At 38.8% G+C, this 7863-nt stretch overlaps 1 non-coding gene across 1 annotated transcript; it reads right to left on the bottom strand.

Annotated features, from left to right (window-relative positions):
* Positions 1–7546: 7546 nt before the first annotated feature.
* Positions 7547–7650, bottom strand: LOC127491875 (U6 spliceosomal RNA). Its single transcript, XR_007920808.1, has one exon. It is a non-coding gene; the product is annotated as a U6 spliceosomal RNA (small nuclear RNA).
* Positions 7651–7863: the final 213 nt, after the last annotated feature.

Below are 7863 nucleotides of genomic sequence, written 5' to 3'. Positions count from 1 at the left end.
TTCTTTCAGCATTTCCTTGCTGTCTGGCAGAACAAATATTCCAGCTTCAGCTTGAGTTTTTCCCATCTCAGTGCAGGAATCAAGCTGCCCAGGGAGCTCTGGGCTCTTTGAGTGGAAAATGCTCTTAGAAGCCAACATCTAGTCCTGAGTTATGTTCTCTTATATTGAGATTTCCTTGCTCCCAGGCACTGTCAGTGGACAGAGCTGGGACCATGTGTTTATCCAGCTGGATTAGATACAGCTGTAAATATAAACATAGATGAAAATATATGCATATTTATGTATATGTGTATACAAATGTATGTGTGAATATATATATATATCCATCTATCTAATTTATAAATCCATGAGTTTGCACTCATGCCATTAATATTCATGCAATGTTACATGATTGATTCTAGATATATCCTTTCTTTTATTTGTCCTTCTGATAACGAGAAAACTGACTCATATTCTCTCTCTCTATATATAATTTTCATTATATATAAATTTTTTTACTGTATGAATCTCATGTGTTTTGGGCAAGTATTTATTTTTTAAATGTTGATTAATATGTAATACTTGCACATCTTTTTGGCGTACAGTGTAATATTTTAACATAATATAAACTAGGTCTACTATAGATCATAATATTGTATTTAATGGGGCTGGTGCTGTGGTGAAGTGGGTAAAGCTACTGCCTGCAATGCCAGCATCCCTTATGGGCACGGTTCAAGTCCCGGCTGCTCCACTTCTGATCCAGCTCTCTGCTATGGCCTGGAGAAACAGTAGAGGATGGCCCAAGTCCTTGGGCCCCTGCACCCATGTGGGAGACATGGAAGAAGCACCTGGCTCCTGACTTTGGATCAGCACAGCTCCAGCCGTTGTGGCCAATTGGGGAGTGAACTAGCAGATGGAAGACCTCTCTCTCTCTCCCTCTGCTTCTCCTTCTCTCTCTGTGTAACTCTTACTTTCAGGTACATAAATAAAACTTTTAAAAAATTGTATTTTATGCTACATAAAGAACTAAAGGAGAGGAGCTGATAGGCTCCAAATATGTAGGGGGAATATTGATCACCTGTTTCGACACTAATTTATATGTTCAGTCCTCCAGTATGAAACCTATCTTCCAGGAGAATAAACGCTTCTGTAGCATCATTTAATCCCCTCCGCAGAGGTCTGTGTTTAGGAAGGTGAAGAACATTGTGCATTTGCTGTCTTTCTTACCAAAAGACATTTACGTTTGTATGTCTTTCACTCCATGCCATGTTTTATTTCCTTCTACCTTGTTGATGAGTGCTTATGAATTTAGCATATGAATTTAAACTATTCACAACTTTGCCATATGTTCTAAGGCAGTGAGATGGTCTGTGGCCCAACCTATAAATAAGTCCTAACAACAACCCTTGTGGACTCATATTTTTTCTTTCTTTCCAAATCTTACCATGCTTACATTATTTCAAGGGACATGCTTTAACCATGACTAAAACCTATCTTTTCTCCCTTCATCTCCTTGGCATAGTGCTTCCCATGAATTTTTCATTCCCCAGAAGTTGCAGGCTGTGATCTGGGAAGTTCACAAGAATCTGGTCTCTGAGAGTAGAGTTGGGCAAAGGCTTCAACTAAGCTATGGACACCTGAGCTCCTTTCTGAAGAGGGGACTATCCAAGATGCAGAGTTTAAAAACGAATATCTAGTTTGGCATGGAAGAGAGTTTAACAAATAGAATAACAAACAGAAAAATGGCATCTAAGTGTAGTTCTTCAACAAAAATACTGAATCCTCAAATGTGGTTTCTTCTTAATGTGTTCTCTTTCTATTCCACTCTTTTAGCTTTATGGATGTAATCCAAAAGGATGACAACTTATGTCTAACGAAGGTGGTAGCCTCTCCCATCACCATTCCAGTAATTTGGAACCATGGTGAAAATGTCCTCCTGGGGCCGATTGCCCCAGTGGAAGTCCAAAATGTCACATAAATTCCTTTATCATTCCCAATAAAAGCTCCAGGTACCTCTGAGTTCACTCTGATTACAAGGAAATGACAGTTAATCAGAAATAAACGTTCATTGCAGAGTGTATTTTTCCTAGTCTTGAGAACATGATAAAATGGGGACGTTTCTTTATCAAAACATAGCAAAAGTAAATTAAAAAAGCAACACCTATTTTAATTCTTTGAATACCTCTTACACACTTTGAGGCAGTTCTTGTAGTAGTACCTCCTTCACTGTCTTCTAAATCCTCTTCAAGTAGTCTACATACCTGTTGAATCTCTTGCCTAAGTTTTCCTATTCAAGGCAGCTAATAAATTATAATGCTCTCTCTCTTCCTTATTCACGTGGTTCCTATACTGGTTCTCTGTAAGTGCTATAACAAATGACCATAAACTTGGGAATTTGTGTGGATTAAAACAATGCACATTTATTCTCTCATGATTCTGGAGATCAGAAGTGCAGAATCAATTTCACAGGGCTAAAGTCCAAGGACCAGCCCTGCTGGCTCTTCTTGAGGTTTTAGGGAAGAACCCATTTTCTTGCCCTTTCCACCTTCTGGTGGCTGCCAGCATTCCTAAATTGGTGGCCACATCACTCTTATCTCTGTTTCCACAGTCACATTGCTGCCTAATCGTTTGTAGTTGAGTCTCCCTTTGCTTTGCTCATATAAGGGCATTCGTGATTATATTTAGTGCCCACCAGTGAATCACAAATAAACTCCCCATCTCGAGTCTCTTATCTGATCACATCTGCAAAGTCCCTTTTGCCATTTACAGTATTTCACAGCTTCAAGAGACTAGGACCTGTAGATCTTTTGCAAGCTTTATCCAGCCTACCAGAGTCCCCTACCATCAAGCTTCCTCTCAATATCTTCCTCCCACTCTCCTTAAACACACTTGTGTGCAATGTACATGGTCATTCTGCCAGAACTTCCTGAGAAAGTATTGTACTTCTCACCTTGTGTTTGGTTTCTATTGAGTAACATTGTCTACTACGTTATGCTTTGAGCTTCAAAAAGAAAGTAACCTAGAGACTGAGGCTTTTTGGGGGTGGGTGGGGGAATGCCCCGAGTACTTTTCCTCCTACTCCAACCTGAGCTTCTGTACTTGGGATTCATCACCCCCTTCTCTTAAGTCTCTTGCTCTCAAGCTCCATACCCTTCTTTGAGGGAACTCTGATTATTATCTCCTTTAGATTCTTTCTCTGCCCAGTGGGCTGTATTCTAGGTTTAGGTTCTGAGTCTATGAACAGAACTTTAAGTTCTAGCTGAAGCTCATTACTTTCAGTTTTAGAGTGGGCAAAGGGAAGACAGGGAGTGTGGACTTCAGTCCCTTGGGTAATGGAGAACTCAACTCCTTCATTTCTAGTTGCATTTTCGTTTCTTCTACCAAAAGAACCTGAAGGTCCAGTGGTTCCTTTTCTTGTTAACCTACTGAAGTAAGCACATTCCCAGCAGACAAACTATACTTGAGATGCAGTACAGTCTGAGCCTGTGTTAGAAAAGAGTCCATTGCCATACTTCTCCAGGGGCCTGCCCTGCATTTGGTGTCACTGGGTCCCCATCATCATGATATAAAGGCTTTTTTTTTCTTGTTTCGTCTGGCAGGCCAGAGCCTGCCAAAATCCTAAAAGAAGTTGACATTAGCTTTTAATGCTTGTTCACTTTATTAAAGTGGCAAGAGAGCTACCCTTAATTCAATTATTTTGGGTCAGAGTTTTCCATCTAATGGAAATCAGGTTGAGTATCATCTATTTTTCTCCATTCCCTGATCTGTATTAAATTCTATGGTGTCTGAGTTTATTTCCTAGCAACAATCAAGAAAAATGACTATTTCTGGGAAGCTCTCCTCTTTTACAGAAAGAAACCCAAGTGAATGAACATAAGTATGGGAACCATTGACTCCCTTCCTACTGAAGCCTGGATCCAGTCTAACATTTCCCAAACAAAGATTTGAGAGTAAATCTCATTGGTGTGTGATGATCAAAGGAGTGATTTAAAATAATCAAACTGCTTTCCCCTGCCTAACTCCATTCTCTCACCCTAAAGGAAGAATTGTGTTGATCCATTTAATCAAAATGTTACAGAAATCCAATAGTCTAGGTTCTCCAATCTCTAGAATAATTAGATGTGAGTGAAGGAAAGGTCTGAGACATCAAATCTGATCCCAGGAAAAAAGTAGGAGGGGTCTGCGATCCTTAGAGATTTGGTGATTCAGCAGTCTCTTTTCTGCTGAGCTTTGTAGATATGAGAGTACTTCAAAAAGTTCATGCAAATGGAATTAGAAGATTTATCTATTTTGATGCAAAAATATTGCACCATTTGAATCCAAGTCAGTGTAGGGGTCTTCAGAAAGTTTATGGAAATGCATATTATAAATGCACTATGTATAGATTTGGAAATTTTGGCACTAAAACTTCTCTTTTAATAACAGTGTTCCACAGAGACCTAAAAATACTATTATAATTATAAATCTCAGCAAGGCAGAGGCTCTCAACCACAAATTCTCCAGGGATCCTCAACCAAACTTCATAGATGGCCCAAATAAGTGAAATGATTTCCCATGATTGCATTCCTGGTGAGTGTCAGAAGCAGACCAGAAAGTATTGCCTTTCTCTTTCTCCACTTCATTTCTCCTACTCAATCCAACTTCACACAGTGTGTGTCCTCTCCCTACACTTCTATTCTCCTTTATTACCTTCCATCCTTCTAGCCACAGAAGCGGACTAGGAAGAGGATATAGAAGGAAGCCAGGGGAAAAGGTTCTGGGAGGGCGGCAGGTAGAGAGAGGCCAACGTTGGCAGAAGCTTCTCAGAAGCTCCCAACACCCATGCTCTCCAGGGCCATTGTTCTCCCCAGTCCCACCCTGCCCCTCACCCAAGAGATACTCACGTAGTCCCTTCCTCATCCAAGTTCTTGCCACACAAGTGTCTTTTGAATGAAAGAATCTGTGGGAATGAAGACTAGATCTCCAAGTTCTGGGACTCACACCCTACCGTTTTACTCCCTATGATGTCCCTTGAGTTAATTTTCAGGTCTGCTAAAACCTGAGAGTTATGCAATTATCATCATCCCTCCAGCAAGAAATAACTTGCTAACATCAACCTTCAGCCTAGGGTTTCTTCTGGTAAGCATTCGGAGCAAAATGAGTGGATGCTGTCAGTCATAAAGTTTCAGAGCTCAAGTTTAGCCTAATTGGAATCAATATTTTCCTCTACCATCACAACTCCATCAGGTGATATCTACTTACCTAAACCAATCATAATATAGGCCCCTAGTTTGGATTGTTTCCTGATCCAGGTAGAGATGCATTAAAGCTTTTCTCATTGCATAATTGCATCATGAAATAATTGCTATTTCTTGATGGCTATTGCTTTGTGTTTGCTTCTTTATACCTCAAATGTTGATGAAATAGTCTGTCATTTTGAGTAACTGAAGGACACAAGTGAAAGTTAGATGTTTGATAACAAGTAGGGAGAAGATGGGAAACTACATTCAGTTTGAGGAAGATCAGGCTTAAAATAATAAACACGTAAAAGAGAAATGGACAACACAGGTCTAGGATAATCAAAAGCCTGAGTAGTCAACATGTGAGTGACAGTGAATGTTCAATAGGGAGGAAATGTATGTGTCATCTAGCCTGGTCTGACCGCTTAGTCAATGCCAACTTTTCTCTATTAAAATTCTGCAAAAAGGAAAAATTAATAAACCTTGAAAGAGCCATTCAGCTTTTGTTTGGGCACAGTTAGTGACAGAGAGCTCACCTTAACATGAGGACCTATTCCACTTTATGACAATTCCAAATAATTCTCAGTGAGAATAAGAAAACAAACCTCCTTCCTTATGATAGCCCTATACATCTCTTCTTCCTTATCCCTTCCTTCCACTTCCTTGTTTATTCAAGGACAAAACTGTTACATCTGTTGTATCTGTTGTGCAAGGCAGTCTACTAGATGCCATAGGAAAATTTTAAGAAGTGGAAATCCCAGTTTGTGCCTGCAAGGAACTATAATTTAGTGGAGATCTAATGACCATATATAACAAGGAAAATACACAAAGCAGATGAAAATTAAATGTTATATTGTTGACAGACTGGGAAATACAAGACAAGCAGGAATCTTAAATAATAATCCACATGTGAATTGAGTCTTAAAGGATGAGCAGGGCTTTGCACAAGGAAAGAGGGTTGTCTCAGTACATACATTGTGTAGAAGGGGTGTCCCACGTGGAGAAGCCTAGAAGGAAACAATTATCCCAGTTTGCTCTTATTGCATGTGTAGGGAAATATATGATGGTAACATTCCTAGCTTTTGAGCCACATATTCCCAACCTGATTGATGAGTGATGTCCATTGGGACATTTATTGAACAATAAATAATACATGAGTATTGAAGCCCCTTGATTTGGAAGTTTTAGAAAGCATGAGCCATGAGAGATCCTCAACCCTGTCAGAGAACTTAACCAAAGAATGTAGAAGTCATGAAAGAAAAATGTTATCAATTAAACGTAGTGAATTTAATTTTTTTTCTTTGAAAAATATTATGATGGAAATGAAAGACAAGTCATAGACTGGTAATCATTTTTTTTTAAATTTTGAGTTTTATTTTGTAGGTAGACAGAAGTACATCTATTATTGTCACATCTGTGAAGTATAATCTAAATATATTTTCTATAACAAATTGCTGTTTTTCTAAAACTTTTATTTAATAAATATAAATTTCCAAAGTACAGCTTTTGGATTACAGTGGCTTTCCCCTCCCCTATAACTTCCCTCCCACCCGCAACCCTCCCATCTCCCACTCCCTCTCCCATTCCATTCACATTAAGATTCATTTTCAATTATCTTTATACACAGAAGATCAATTTCAACAGATTGCACCCACATAGAAACACAAAATATAAAGTACTGTTTGAGTACTAGTTATAGCATTAATTTACATTGTACAACACATTAAGGACAGAGATCCTACATGGGGAGTAAGTGTGACTCCTGTTGTTAACTTAACAATTCAAACTCTTGTTTATGGCGTCAGTAATCACCCAAGGCTCTTGTCATGGGTTGCCAAGGCTATGGAAGCATTTTGAGTTCGCCAACTCTGATCTTATTTAGACAAGGTCATAGTCAAAGTGGAGGTTCACTCCTCCCTTCAGAGAAAGGTACCTCCTTCTTTGATGGCCCATTCTTTCCACTGGGATCTCACTCACAGAGATCTTTCATTTAGGTCTCCTTTTTTTTTTTTTTTTTTTTTTTTGCCAGAATGTCTTGGCTTTCCATGCCTAAAATACTCTCATGGGCTCTTCAGCCAGATCTGAATGCCTTAAGGGCTGATTCTGAGGCCAGAGGGCTGTTTAGGACATTTGCCATTCTATAAGTCTGCTGTGTATCCCGCTTCCCTTGTTGGATCGTTCTCTCCTTTTTAATTCTTTCAGTTAGTATTAGCAGACATTAGTCTTATTTATGTGATCCCTTTGACTCTTAATCCTTTCATTAGGATCAATTGTGAACTGAAACTGATCACTTTGACTAGTGAGATGGCATTGGTACATGCCACCTTGATGGGATTGAATTGGAATCAAAAAATATGGAACACTTCACGAATTTGTGTGTCATCCTTGTGCAGGTGTCATGCTAATCTTCTCTGTATAATTCCAAACAAATTGCTGTTAAAAGGATGAATACCTAGATTGGATTTCATGGGATTTAAAGATCAAAACATTTTCCATCACCATAGAAAATACTTTTCATACATATGTCCAACAATGGACTTCTTTTTTTTTTAACTTTTATTTAATGAATATAAATTTCCAAAGTATAGCTTATGGATTACAATGGCTTTTTTTTTTTTTTTGACAGGCAGAGTGGACAGTGTGAGAGAGAGACAAAGAGAAAGGT

The sequence above is a fragment of the Oryctolagus cuniculus genome, chromosome 3 (genome assembly GCF_964237555.1).
Source record: "Oryctolagus cuniculus chromosome 3, mOryCun1.1, whole genome shotgun sequence".
Taxonomy (NCBI): domain Eukaryota; kingdom Metazoa; phylum Chordata; class Mammalia; order Lagomorpha; family Leporidae; genus Oryctolagus; species Oryctolagus cuniculus.
Note: the sequence above shows the minus strand (reverse complement) of the source record. Positions and strands in the feature narration are given on the sequence as shown.